Source organism: Castanea sativa, chromosome 7, assembly GCF_040712315.1.
Source record: "Castanea sativa cultivar Marrone di Chiusa Pesio chromosome 7, ASM4071231v1".
NCBI classification, from domain to species: domain Eukaryota; kingdom Viridiplantae; phylum Streptophyta; class Magnoliopsida; order Fagales; family Fagaceae; genus Castanea; species Castanea sativa.
The window spans coordinates 21,683,617-21,699,328 of NC_134019.1; the positions used below are offsets into that span (position 1 = coordinate 21,683,617).

Consider the following 15,712-nt stretch of genomic DNA (forward strand, 5'->3'; position numbering starts at 1 on the left):
TTACCAACCCATTTCAATCCACATAAATATCAGAGTAATAAGAAAATTAACTATTTATTTATTAATTAATAATAAAATTATACCAACAATCTCCCACTCATTTTAATATTAATATAATAAAGTGTATTAGCCAAAAATGGATCACTATGTCTCATTTAAAATGTGCTTTGAATTGAACTTCACTTAGCGAAACAATAATTTCTATTCCAAAGTCAATAATAGACTCAGACTTGAACTATGATTGTCAAAAAATTTGCTCACACATAAAAATTTGAGTGTTGTCATGAACTTTTTTAAGCCAACACATTTTAACTTTGTGCCTAATCAGTCTCATGAGTGCTCTAGAGAATTAGCCCAAATTCTCATAGGAACCCTACTTCTATGCTCATGTTGATGAAATTTGTCAAAGATACTCCCATTACAACAAAAAATATTTTTAGTAATGAAATTTAGTGAGGAAATTTTTTTCATCACCAAAAAGCTAACATATAGCAACAAAATATAACTTTCATATCCAATTTGGAGTATTTTAAAATAAAATATTACTGAGTTCAAAAATGTCGCTCAAGCAAGATTCATAATTTTGTAATGTGCAAGGAACTAAGACATGGATTACAGTGTACTTAAAGTATGGACTGCGAATTATGAAATAGACTTTTAATCAACAATTAATATAGCCCAAAAAAAAATATGGACACATAAGAATACTTATTTAAATTAATCTAAATCCAATACAAATAATATCACAATACACCACAATTGCTCAGTAATTAAGTCACTCTACTCTTAAAAAGATTCAACTTTAAGGACTCCAATCAGCCCAGCCAATGTAAAGAGGAAGATTATCAAAAAGGAAGTTTACTGAGATCAAGGAGGGGAAAGTTAGAGATGAGAGGTCACATTAAGGGTTAAAAAATAGTGCATATGTTTGAATTGGGGAAGAGGATTTCTTTTGGTTTGGTTAAAGATCCAAATAAAAATGGGCTCAGGTCTTAGTTGCAATTGTGTTAAGTAGTTATAACTTATGTCATTAAAAAAGTCATCATTGCACTATTTTTTTTAGCAGAGAATCATTGCACTATTAGATACTCCATAAATAAATAAAACTAAGAAAAGTGGATGGAGGATCAATATCTATTCTTTTAAAACTTTGGATGATTAACAAGGTTTATTTGAAACTTCATGGACTAAATTATTCCAAAAAAAAAAAAAAACCCTCAAGACTTTATGAGGAAAATGTGCACTTCCATTTGAAGTTGAATTTTTAGATATTAATATAAACCATATGAAACACTTTCTCCACTTGTGTGTTTATTTGTGAATACCATACTGTCAATAAAAACTTGCTAATGCTATGCTTTCCATGTAGTTCCCAAAGTGATAAGGTGAAATGAGAGATGAAACAAGTTCAACTTTTTTTTCTTAATTACATCAAACTTTTGGCGCAATAAGAGGTGAAATGAGAAAAAGTTTACCCAATAACCTGGTTTGTTGTGGCAGTTAAGATACTAATTGGAAGGGTGAAAAAATAGGCTATGGCAGAGGCAAAAAGGAGCCCCCACCATGGCAGCTGGCCTTGATCATTCAAATCAGTACAGAGAACAAGTAATACTGCAAGTGTCACAATGAGTAACAAGTAAAACCACCACGAAGGTATGTCTTTGTATTTCCTCATCAATTTTGTATGAATACCCTCCTTGCCCTTGTAAGAAGCTTGAAATCTCTCATAAATCTCTCTGTGAATTGAATTTGTATCAAAATGTGAAGGTTTGGGTATAAACTTTGAGTTTCAAGATATAAGCACAATGAAATTAGCATTCAAGCTTATGAAATTGGAGATAGCATATAATTTATAGTATTCGAATTGAAAACCCATATATATAAAAAGCATTTCAATGATACATTACCTTCCATAGAAGAGTGTCACATGTGTAAGGGTGGTAGCAATAGTGGCAAAGCCAAAGCCATAAGTGAGAGCGAAAAACATGCTTAAATGAATTGGTCCTTGCTTCTCATACTCGACTAGATCTAACTCAAACTTGTTATTGACAATAGCTAATATGTTGTATTGTTGACCTTGGGATGTAAACAACTGAGAAGAGAAAATGGGAAATCTACTAGCATTGTACAAGTCAAATCCCCAATATGCCATAGGAATTGCAATGTAGACAATCAATCACAGCCTGCAAAAACTTTCATAATGGCGAAGAAGGGGCTGATAAGGGGGCTAAATAGGAAGGATGACACTGCAGCCCAATCCAGTGCCACTGCTCCTAGTCCGAGTCCTTTCATGCCTGAGCCAATCTGCTGAGCCATGACTGATTTGGAGAATGCCTAGCAAACCCATGAGATGTTTGATAGTGTTGAGAAGAGGTACCCTGGCACTGTGTACCATGTAAATCTGCAAATGAGTGCAATTAGGAAGAACTTTGCCCCTGAGAACCGTTTCTCTTCTTTCTCGTGCAAAGCCTTGCATAATTCATATCAACATTTTAGGTTAAATGGAAGTAATTTAATTTCATTCATCTATGGAACATAGAGACATTGGTAGCCATCTATGTTGAGAGTGATTAGTATTCAAAAAATGGTGGTAAAATTTTATGGGCTACCAGGAAAGTGTGTGGCTAAAATATTTCTAGAGGTTGCGACAAAATATATGATGATAGAATGATTTTGTATGCAACACCAGTTAATAGGAATTGGATTATCTCAACAGTTGCATATTGGATTTGTTTCTAGCTGTTCCACCATTGTTTAAGTCTTTGTGTAGAAAATACCACTATGGGTAAAACTAAAATGCTATGATATGAAGGACGTGGATTACCACACAAGGAGACTATATCATGCTCAGAGATGAATATCAATCTGCATTTGTAAGAGTATTTCTTTTGTCATTTCAAAATTAAAATCAAACCAAGAATAAAATTAAATATTGTTACACTATGCACTAATATTTGATGTGCATGAAATATAATAAATAAATTACTCTATTTGCATATTTAGTCATACTTTTATTTTTAATTTGTGACTAATTATAAACTTTAATTGTTTTATAGATAATAAAGGCCTTACATGCTAATCTCTCTCTCTCTCTCTCTCTATCTATATATATATATATAATAGGTGAAACGGAGAGAAACTCAAATTAGAATTCCAACTTTGCGCCACGTGTCCTAAATTATTTATTCTTAAAGATTTTAATTTCTTAATTTTATAATCAAATGTGGGACCACATCATAAATATTCATCCAAGTGAGTTATTAAGTACAAAAACTAAAGAGTCTAGAATAAATTAATTGTAAAAAAAAAAGTGTTTCACAATAATAATAATAAACATGGACAATTTACATTTTATACCTAATAATATCCTTACAAAAAAATTTAAAAAGTTAATAAAATATTAAAATGATTATCAACAGTATTTAAATTATATATTTTAGGAATTATATTATGTATCTAATTGTATATATTTAAGTGTATCTATGCATATGCATGAGGTTACAAGCTAGTCAAAATTAGTGGAAGACAAAAAAAAATATATATATATATATATATATATCCTCATAGTTTAAGTTCATGTGAACCATTAGATGCTACAAGGCTAGGCCAATTGTCAAGCCAACTTAAATCCAACCTTAGGGGGTATTACATACACCGGATGCATGGCAAATCTTTTCAATCCAGCCCAGGAGTGAATAAAAGAGAAGAATAAAAACAAAGAAGAAGAGAATAGTTAAGGCCAAGAGTCAATCTGACATGGAGATGAGAACTACGCATGGGCTTGAGAGTCCTAATTGCTTATCGAATAAAACCTATTACATACTTGTGTGCATCCACACAAGTGTTAAATAACACTAAAATCGTGAGTCTAACTCTCATTTTCAATTTTAAAATCGCGAGGTAAACTCAAGATTTCAGTGCTAATATACACTTGTGTTCAATATGCACACAAGCATGCGATAAACACTACCCTTGCTTATTTGTTAACTCAAGCTTCTCTATTGTTTCACAGAAAAACAAATTAGAGTTGTTAGAGAGACAATTGGACCACATGTGGAGTTTCTTTGTGGCTTTTCTCTTCAATCTATTTTTGTTTTTCTTGTTTAGTTTAATGTTTAGTATTTGCTTATTTTTGTTTTATTTCAATGACTATGAATAGCCAAATTGTCAAATAAAGTTGAGGATGAAACATTGTTTACGATTATCAATATTTATTTATGAGATTTGATTTTTCCCACATTGATTGTTCTTTAATAATTTAATTGTTCTACTTCATATCAATTGTTGAAAATATGATTTAAATCAAATATGAGTTCAATCATATTTTTCTCGTGATTTAGAGTGATATTAATCAATTGAATACTTTGCTTATTATTGTTTGATTTTAAGGTTGAATATCTCTTATGATTTGTTTGTTAACAAATACAATTTTAATGATTTGATTTTATATTTATGAAGAGAAGAAAAGCATGTTTTAGATTTTAGAATATAGGGATTTTAGTGAGAATATTTTCCATGATAACAAGATTGAATTCTAGAGCGGATTCAAAAACCTTAATTTTTTTTCTCTTGATTGTTTACATCTTTTTATTGCCTTTTATTATTTTTATTTAAATTAATTGTTTGTTTAGTTTTATTTAATTATAAAATAATCCATTTTTATTGGACTATAGATTAGTATTTATTTAGTTGAGGTTTGTTTATTTTTCCTCCATAAACACAAGTCCCTGTGAACTCGAGCTCGCACTTGCTAAACTATACTTTAGTGCTATTCATGCACTCACAAATATTTTAAAATTTCACAACAATATTTATGGAATTTATTTAATTTTTATTAAAAAGTTCACATTAATTTATTAGAGAATATTGGACTTCCAAAGTCTATTTGAACCAAAATTTGGTATGAGGCTAGGAGCATGGACCTTAAAGGGTGGGATGGCCATGGTAGATCTTAGATTAAATATAGGGTCATGCTAACGAGTACTCTTAGGGCAATAGTTAACAATCAATTTTAGAAAAGTTTTGACACCACTTTTATGGGAAATGAAAAAAACTATCAAAACATTAAATTGTTTTTTTTCTTTTCTTTTCCCATAAAAATTTCTTTAAATAAATTGTTCACCATTGCCCTAAGGGCATCTATTAGCATTTTCCTTAAATATAAATGCATTTGGGTATGTGATTTCCTCCTTAGACATTACAACTCTTAGATGTCTAGATTGGAGTAGAAGTTTATCTCTTGCAGCTTCTTTTCATGTGAAAACCTCTCTTCTATATACTATACAATTACATGTAAACTTCTACAAACAACCATAAACAATACATATTCCCTCTAATAGGTGGTATATCACAAAATTTTTACAACTTACAACCATTCAAGTCAAATAACTTGCCTATAAAAAAAAAAGTCAAATAACCTAAATAAATTAAAACCAAAATGAGATGATGGTTTTTTAAAATATTCACATTAAAAAAATTGATAAATGATTTTATTTTTTTATTTTTTAAGTTTTGGACAAACTTGTGTTTTGGACCCTTAGGTGTGTTCGGCTGTCGGCTAATGCGTTAAACCAATATCCCCTTGTTCTCCATGGATTGGGTTTTAGGTTGACCAAGTTTTGCACAGGTTAGAATCTTTTACCCATACCCACTTTTTTTCTTTCGAGTTTGAATCCAATTGTTTTTAGGTCTAGTAAGAAGTTCAAGAGCTCACACCTAGTAGGTATAATGGTGTAAAATTTAAAACAATCAATTTTTTTGACATTTAACTTGAGTTTGCAAAGGAACTTTTTTTTTTTTAGGTCACAAGTAATAGGGATTTTGTTTTTCAAACTCGTGACACAGAAAGCAGGAGAGGTAGATGCCAACCAGCTACAAGCTCATTAGTGACAAGGAAAAGTTACATACTGAAAAAGTGAGACTTGAACGAGAGTTGCAGGCCACCGCATATGGGCTAGCTCCACCACATATTTCCTCAGTAGTCCAGCCCAACCATAGCCTAATACCTGAAACCCAATCCAACATAAGAAATAACGTTACTAATTTGTAATTTGATGTCTTGTAATCACTGTACTTTATAAGGGTAAATTCCAAATTACGGCATTGAAATTTTGGATTGTTTGAATTTTTACACCTGAAGGTTGATTCCGTTAGTAATTCATCCCACGGTTAGTTTTTGCTGTTAAATGGAACGTGTGCATGCTGGCATGTTTTATTTTTGTCAAATTAACCTCAAACGGTACCGTTTAAGTGAAGACGAAGTGCAAACCTGGCCCAAAGCTAAAACGGACTACCAAGTCCAAATTCGCAAGCCAATCCAACGAAACCACTCCTCCATCCTCCGTACTCACACAAACTTTCTGAAACTCCAATTGCAAACCACTCACAATCTCAATCTCAATCTCACTCCTCATCACCATTCTTCCTCTGTTTTAACCTCACAAAATGCCTGTCTTCCTTCACCAACATCTCGTTCACGTCTTCACTTCCGGCGAACGATACGGAAGGGCATCGCAGGAACATGAACCGGTTAAACGACGTCGGACTGGTGAAGAGAATTCATTCATTCTCCAATATTGGAATCGTTCGAAGTCTCCGCCGATTCTTCGGTTGGTTGAGAGCGAAACCGGAGGCGCAACTGAGTGCCGGAGCGATGAATTCCAAGGAATTGACAGAAGGGAATTGAGAAATTAGGGATTGAAAAACGTCTTCAAATTCGAATTGGGAACGGAGTGAACTGCGTGTTGTTTGTTTGAGTCTTCGGCATTGGAAAACACGGAACTTGCGAACTTGGAGTTGTCGTTTGGAAAAGAGTAAGAGAGGACTGGGATTGGTGTGAAGTTGAGTTGAGGCAGCGAGAGTCATCGTTATTATTGCTGTTGGTTTGAGGGATTTTATTTTTTCCATTAGTTTACTCCTGAAAAGATCGATTCCATTTACTCCTGAAAGGAGAGGAGTGAAATTTGCAATTTATCATTTTTATAATATATATATATATATATATATATAATATTTTATGTAGGTGTACATGAATATATGTGTATGTGGAGATTCATTGGGAAAATTACAAAAAAAAAAAAACTGGTGAATTTCAATTTTATCCATAAAATGTATTTCTTATCAAGTTAGACTTGGTCATAAATTATTTTCCTAACGAGTCAATTTATAGTCTCTTTACATTGTGGCGACACATTTTGTTGGAGTATAACAAAAGTTGATGTATACCAATTTTATATTACTTCATGATAAACTATACATCTTGCGTATTAAAGGGGTAAAATGAATATGAATAAATAAATGGAATGCAAAGAATTTTTAAGGAACATTTTATCTATTCTTCACTTAATTTGAAAGTACAGTGGGAAGGAATGAAAGTATTGTATCGTGTCTAATGCACAAATACATTAGACACAAGTTGTATCTGTTCAAGATAGAGTAATGCAACATAATATTTTTCACAATTTTTGAATAGATAAGTTGTTATTAATTCTCATATAAGCATACAATTGACACTACTTTATTATTTATTATTAATAATTTATTATCAGGAGTTGTGAAAAAGTGTGTAAGAAAAGTTGCAACTCTAGGCTTATTGTTAGAGCATCAGCATTGAATGTGGGATATGGGATATGGAGCTCTCTTTTGCAATTTTTTACAATTCAAGCCCAAATTTTTTGCTCCATTGAATGTGGTATCTTGTAACTATTGAAAAAAAAAAATACAACTGAACTACAGTACCATCTCAAATGTAAGATGGTACTGTAGCTAATGGGATAAAAAATAAAAATAAAAATAAAAAAACTTAATTCTCCCTCACCCCTTTTAACCTGGGAATTTCTCTCTCCTCTCTCATTATTTCTTTTATTTTCTCTCTCTTCCTTCTCTCTTTCTCATTTGCTCTCTCACTGGTCAAACTCAAGACCCCGTGGGTTTGCTCAACGGTGGAATCAGATGGCTCCAATGGGTCGGCGTGACGGCCCCAATGGTTTGAATCGGAGCTGTGGATGGTTTCGTATGGATTTTTTGTTGTGGGTTGTGATCGGCGTGGGTTTCTTTGGAGGTGTGGGTTGCGATCGGCGTGTGGGTTGATATGTCCGATCGAGGAGGAGTCTGGGTGTGCGATCGGCATGGATTTCTTTGGATTTGGTGGGGTTTTTTTTTTTTTTTTTTTTTCTTCAGTTTCGCCGATCTGGGTTGATGGATGATGGAGGAGTAGTGTGGAGGAGTTGGGTTGATATGAATGATAGAGGAGGAGTCTGGAAGATCGGCGTTGTGGTGGCTGTGCTGTTGATCGGCGTGATGTGTTTTTTTTTTTTTTTTTTCAGTTTCGCCGATCTAGGTTGATGGATGATGGAGGAGGAGTCTGGAAGATTGGCGTTGTGGTGGCTGTGCCGTTGATCGGCGTGATGGTTTTTTTTTTTTTTTCCAGTTTCGCCGATCTAGGTTGATGGATGATGGAGGAGTTGGGTTGATATGGATGATGGAGGAGAAGTCTGGAAGATCAGCGTTGTGATGGCTATGCCGTTGATCGGCGTGATGGTTTTTTTTTTTTTTTTATTTAGTTTCGCCGATCTGGAGTTGTGTAGAGGAGGAGTCTGGAAGAGAAGAAGTTGAACAGTAAAGTAATAGGATTCAGTGAGGATAAAATTGGGGAAAAAAAGGAAAAATATATTTTATTGTGAAGATATATTATTTTAATGAGTATGATAGAAAAATAAAAATTCTTGATGTTGGGGTTTTGTAAAATGGTATGGTATAATTGATAAAGTAGTTTTTTAGATGGTAAAATAGGGTAGAATTAGGAAAAATGAACGTGGATGCTCTTACAAACTTACAAGAATGCTAATTCTATTTTATTCTCACCTAGGTATTCATTTCACTTACAAGAATGTTGATTCTATTTTATTCTCACACTCATTCTTTTTATTAAATGGAAGCAAACATTCTTTTTCTAAAAGACATAAAGAAGTGAATGATATACTAGTAAATTATATAATTATAAATAACAAATCAGCAATCCCCTCCTCATATTTTCAAGAATTGACTGTCTTTAAGCAAGAATTTTATGTTTTTTTATGTGCAACATCATTGGAAAATGTTTCCCATCTATCCATTTCATCACATAAGATAAGATTACACAACAGGCCGTATTAAATTGGCTATTAGAAATTTACTTGAGATGGAATATTTTTATCCTATAGTACAATCCATTAAGCAACCTGTCTGGTGAAATGGAAGTTATTATGTAATACGTGTGACCATTTCTAAAATCCTGGCCAAAAGTCTTCATGCTAGTTAGTGATTATAACAATCTCACTAACCAATCAATAGTATACGAAATGTTGTAAATGAGTTGAGCCAAGTATTAAAAGTTCAAACTTATTTATTTAATTTTATTTTGAACATGAGCCGAGCTCAAGCTTATTATCAAACAAAATTACATGTTCAAACTTAGTTCATTTACATGTCTCGCGAGCTTGAGCTTGTTCACAAGCTTTTGATTAACTTATTTTTTTTCCTATATATAATAAAACCAAGACTAAAATGTTTTAACCCTTCATAAATTTATAAATTTTTACTACAACATGTTATGAATAAACTACAAATAATAATTTTATATCATATAAACTAATTTACAAACTTATACAACTCAATTTCAAGTTTATATAAATACACTTTTAGACAAGTATACAAATAACTATATAGTATTATATATAGTTAATTTGAGCTCTCATTTTTACGAGCTTGTTCACAAACTAATTATTATATTTGAGCTTGGCTCGTTTATTAATTGAGCTTAAAATTGGGCTTGAACTTGGCTTATTTACTAAACAAACACACATAAACAATATTTTTCTTAAGCCAAGCTCAAGTTGGGTTCATATACAGCCCTAAATTCAAGTTACCTTGCTTACCTTAAAAAATAAAAAAAATGAGAAATTTACCTAGCAACAATCTTTTAATAATAATTGTAGATTTTCTGGCATGCAAGGGAATGAAGACCAGATGGTGACTATCATATTGAATGAAGTCAAGTGGAGAGCTGCTGTCTTTATTCCTGGTAAGGTGAATGCAAAGGATTGGGCAATGTGTGGAAGGCTTGCAATTAATTTGGACCCCAAAATAATTGTTGTTATGTTTTAATTTAGGTTGTGATGTAGATGAGTTTTTTGCTACAATGGAGCTTGTATCTCTGGTAGAGGCCATGGTGTAGCTGAGTTTCCTCTCTTTCTTTTTGTTACAGAGGTGTTTGTATCTCATTTCTCTTTGTTGTATTGAATTGGTGTCAATTTGTAGTTGAGGCTTTCGGCTTTTTTTATCAATGAGGGTTTATTTGCAGCTTTGTTGCTGCTTGTTTTGTAGTTGTGAACCTTCTTTTGTGTGTGTGTGTGTGTATATATATATATACATTGGCTTAACGAAGATTGCTTATTCATAATAATGACCTTGCTACCAGTGGCAGCTCCAAAAAATTTTATACAGTGGTCATTAAGAAACTTAAATTATACAATAATTAATAAGAAAGATAGTTATATCTCATTATCAATGCTACAAGTTATATCTCTTTCAAAATTTTAGTTAAATAAATTTGTTTTGGATTTTTTCTTTTTGTTTGTAAAGGCCCAATATATTGTTAAAAGAACCAAAGTTTGACTACAAACTTATTGTAGCCTAAGATTACAACTTTCACTAAACAAATTAACATGACTGCATATTTTGAAAATCTAACCATTGAATTATATGTTTTTTTATGTTCTTAAAATACATGTCAAATTTCATGTCAATCAGATGTTATTTGCTATTTGATCCATAAACTTATATTTTGCGTATAATTTTATACTACAAAAACTCGAAAATTAAACATTTGATTGATGACATAAGCTATTTATCTTTAATCTTCTTGAAGTTTTGCAAGTATGGAGGATAAAAGAAAAAAAAATGTAATCTAATTGTAGAATGGCTAAAATTCATATCTAATAAAAAATATTTAGTGGAGTTGTAGCCTTAATCTACAATCAAGTTTGTTGCTAAACTTTGTCTAAAATTTAATTATATTGGACCTAAAAAAAAAATATTTAGGGTGATCACACTTTTTTTTTAAGGTAAAAAAAATCATAAATTTTTAAAATTTATATATAATAATGATTTTTTTTTCAGGCCAGGGTGGTCCTGTGAGTTTGTGACCACCCTGACTCTAACGTGGAGCCGTCAGTGCTTGCTACACTTCTCAAATTTAAAAAGAAAAAAAGTAATTATTATTACGTATAGTGTATACATACATATACACAAGTTGAAATTATATTTTGAAAATATGACTTCAATTAAAATTGTATAAACCTATTTTCAAAATTACAATTTTATAATTATAATTGAAATTGTGTTTTTAAAACACGATATCACATGTTGACCGTATCTCTATGTGCAAAAATAATTAGCCAAATGGAAAACCAACTTTTGCCTCCAAAATACCAAAGAAAAACACACTGTAAAAAAAGCCATAAAAAAAGGTGAATATTACCTGAGTAGTGACGATAAGAAGCCAACTAGCAAAAAAGGAAATATTCTGGTGATAAAAGGCTTTGATTATATCAATAATATAAACACCATAAGTTATAGCCAAAAAAAAAACACCATAAGTTGGTTCATTTCCGAGTGCAGTGCCAGCATTGGCAAAGATAGTATTAAGTACATGCTCCTTCATGTTAAATGGACGCGGGTTAAGAGAGAACAACCTGGATCCAAACCCGGGTATTCGGAAATTGGTTGTGGTGAGAGTGGCAGCCATGAAGCGGCCAATGGGGAGAGAGGCCACTGAGACAGTGATTTGGGATACAAGAAGGGGCTTAGTCCTGTAGGAGAAGAATTGGTTTAGGAAGGAAAGGATTGCACATAAGAGTAAGCCTAAGGTCCACATTCGAAAGGTCCATACAGGTAGTGTTGGGTCATCGATGTTGGGCACGGTTAGCCTGACTTGTTCGACGGGTGAGAGCTCGTCTTCATTCACGTCATCCATGGTGGCTGAGATGTGTGTTTCAGTGGTGGTGGTGGTATTAGGGTATGGTGTTCGCACTTCTAGGGTGGCCATGGGTGAGAGAAATTAATGTTGGTTTTAGCAAGAGCCTAGATGTTGGAATAAGAAGGGCCTTATTAGCTATTTATGGTGTTGGTGTATTTTAATGATTTGATAGTTAATTATAAACTGATTTTGGTTTAAATCCTCCTTGACTTTCTCTTAAGGAAATTAAATGCTAAAATTAATGTGACACATCTCACGTCCCAACACCCAAGTCAACCACTCTCTTTAAGTCTCCAAAACAATGCTACAATTATAAATTACTTTACAATATTTTTACAAATTATTAATTTAGCAAATTTTTACTGGTTCTGAGTGATTCTTAGGTACTTTTGAAGTATGGAGAATGGTGTTTTCGCTTCTCACATTTATAGTGGGGTCCACTCATTAAATTTATGGTAAGATCCATCATAAATGTAAGAAGAGGAAACACTATTTTTCCATACTTCGGGATTACTAAATAATTTTCCATTGTGTCACATCAATTTTGGCAAAGAGTATCAACCTTAATCAAGACCTAGTTATGTCAAATTAGGTCCTAGGTATATGAATTTATAAAGGTTGGAATGGGAAAGGTTTGGACCGGGGAATTAGTTGTTCAAGATACAAATTGTCTAAGGTTGTGTAAGATAGCAAGTAATAGCTTCTTTTTTTTAAGAGAGAGGGAGAGAAAGTCAGAAATTTTTATGAGTAGTTCTAAGACCACAAATTATCCTACTACTGTTTTGCCACAATTCTAACATGACAGACTGTGAATGGTTAACCATCATTTTCGCAAATACCCACCATTTTTTCTTCACCAATCACACTTGTCACATCATAGTTGTGGCAAGAAGTCGTGAAAAATATTATGGTCCTATATATACTTTTCAAATTTTTATTGATAAACCGAAATCAGTTCACACAAGTTTCCAAAAAGCAAACAGAGAACATGGAGCTAATTCTCTAATCAAACAGTTTCCTTAATGCAACATTCCCACCATAGGAAGCCAACATTTGGGCTATATACATAAACAAACTAGAAGGACTAAAATTGTTGTACAAAGTATATAGCATCAAAGCTTAATCAAGTCCTTACTAAGTGAAACCACTAAGGTATCTGAATTCTAAAAGGTTAAAATAGGGAAGATTTGGATGGGGGATTAGGTGTAAATTGTCAATGGTTTAAGGATAGATTTTGTTCATTGAGGGATGACACCTAACGGCGTTGAGATAGGTTATGTCATATATACTTTTCTTTCTCTTTTTCTAAGTACATTTTTGTTCCTGAATAAATGAAATATTTATATTGTTAGGACATATGTGGAACTTGTTAAAACATATGTTATTGTAAATTGACTAATCTTTTGACAAAACGTAGATCTAGGATGAGTTTAGTACTTCAACGAACAAGAGTTCAAGTCTAGTATTGAAACCATGCAAATTTGTCCAAGAAACAAGTAAAGAAGTGTTGTTCATTAAAACTCGACAAATATTTCAACAGATAATATCTATCGAGGTTTAATGAAGAAAACTTGATAGATATCTCAACAGAAGCTCAACAAAAATATCTATCGAGATCTACGAAATCAGAATTTTCAGATCTAATTTTCGGCCCAAGCTGGCATGTATGTGTAGGGTTTCTTTTCTCATAACCCTAGACATATATAAGGCTTATTTTAAAAGCCGTCACATAATAGAATACAAAGAGAACACATGCAAAAAGTGACCTAGTGCCTTATTCTCTCTGAAAGAAGCTACTACGTCTTGCTCCTTAGGGTTTTATAACCAAGTGTTTCTTGATCTTCATTGTTGATGAAGTGAAAAACTTTGCAGCCAACAACATCTTCAAATTGCTAGAGTTAATCTCATACTAGGAGTTGTGCATCATTGGTTAGTCATGTACTGGGATCTGTGCAAAAGGATGACGTTCGTATATTAAAAAATTCAAAGATTCTGAAACGGTAGAAAGTTTCTACTGTAAGTTCATCTACGGGGATTGTAGAGTCTACGGACAAAGGTTTTGCACTAGATCTGAAACTTCTCTTTATTATAGTGGATTGAATTTCGGGAAGGTTTCACCCTAAGTTTTTTACTGTAAAACTAGTTTGTTTCATTAGTTTTCTTGGGTCATCATATCTTGTCTAATTTACTTTTTTGTTATGCATGATATTGATATTAGTTCATTTTAACAAGGTTTATTTATAATAAATCTAATTAACAACTTTGGTTTAAAACTTATTAATTCTATCAACTGGGGTCTAAATTTCCCAACATATATTATAGGTAAATTGTGTTAACTAAAAACACACCATGGCATGGTCATGCCTTAGTAGAAGACGCCAATTCAAATTGCTCTTCTTTACTCATTTTTTTTCTCAACAAAAAAAAAAAAAAAAAACACATCATGTGTGTAACAATCACCGCCCTTATATTATCTAACTTCATTCCATTGTGAGTTATGCCACCAATTCTGTAAAAAAAATAATTGTCTTTGACAAGAAAAAAGAATGATGGCATCTATTTTCATGGAACATTTCTAGCAGGCATGAGATGTGTGAAGCTTCATTTCATAAAGAAGAATTCTTAAATTTTTTGTTTTTGTAAAAATTAAATTACACATGTCATATATTATCATCAATATTCTATAATCTATATAACAGTTGGACTTTTGATTTATACCTTTTCCAACCAAAGCACTCAAAAGAGAAAATTTTAACTAAAGGATAAAAAATACTTGAGAAAAGAGTGCTAAAACCCTTTCGGGAGCCTTGAATCTTGATCATATCAAGCCTTCACCCTATTTAGGTGTCTTTGATCACTTTCCTATGTGTCTAAAACCCATGGATTAGGACCCTTCCTGTAGAATAAATTTGAGGTTGAAAAATGAACGATGTGGGATGTGAATTTTTTTTGTTTATTCCTTGCAAAACATGACCAAATTGTGCGGCACACTTTTGAGCTTAATTTTTCCTTTTGGAACTCAATTTTATGAGTACACACAATTCGCATGCGAAGAGACTAGTATTAGAATATTGACATGTAAAATTTCAATTATACAAAAGTTTATGTAGCAAAATATTATGAAGTTAACCAAAAATCAAATATCTTTAGTTGTTATATATATATATATATATATATATACACACACACTATAGATTATTCGATATTTCGCAAGTACAATTAGGGGTGTCCACACAACCCAGTGACTCGCTCAACCCGCTAGACTCGCCTGAAACCGACCGGCCACTACCCAAACCGATCAACCCGACAGTCGCCGGCAGGTCACCACCCACAGAACCCGATCCCTTCAAATCAGCTGGTGAGTTTCCTCTCCAAAAACTCGAGCCACCCTACCCGACCATAAAATCAACAAAATCTAGCGAGATCCAAAGGTTTTCTGACAAAGAGCCTCTTAAAATCTGTTGTAATCTACCAGATCACGCGATATTTTTGATTTTCCAACAAAAAAGAAATATGAAATCCACCTGATTCGGCGAGATCTCGTTGAGATCTAATCCAGATTCGACGGATCCGACCAAATATCGGCCAGATCTTGACCGATCCGACAAAATATCGGCATCGGCGGCGAAATATCGACCCCGGCTTCAAAACCTAAAACTGACCGACAACCTACCCGAAACCGATGGACCCGAACCG

At 32.8% G+C, this 15,712-nt stretch overlaps 1 protein-coding gene and 1 pseudogene across 1 annotated transcript in view; both read right to left on the bottom strand.

The window, feature by feature from the left end:
• LOC142642936 (oligopeptide transporter 4-like) overlaps nt 1–11,537 on the bottom strand; it is a 56,325-nt gene extending 44,788 nt beyond the window's left edge. Inside the window, exon 1 of the mRNA XM_075817387.1 lies at nt 11,519–11,537. The gene's annotated coding sequence lies outside the window, so the exon portion shown is untranslated. The remainder of the gene's footprint in view (nt 1–11,518) is intronic.
• Nucleotides 1,472–12,085, bottom strand: LOC142644145 (oligopeptide transporter 4-like; annotated as a pseudogene).
• Between the last annotated feature and the right edge of the window lie 3,627 nt (nt 12,086–15,712).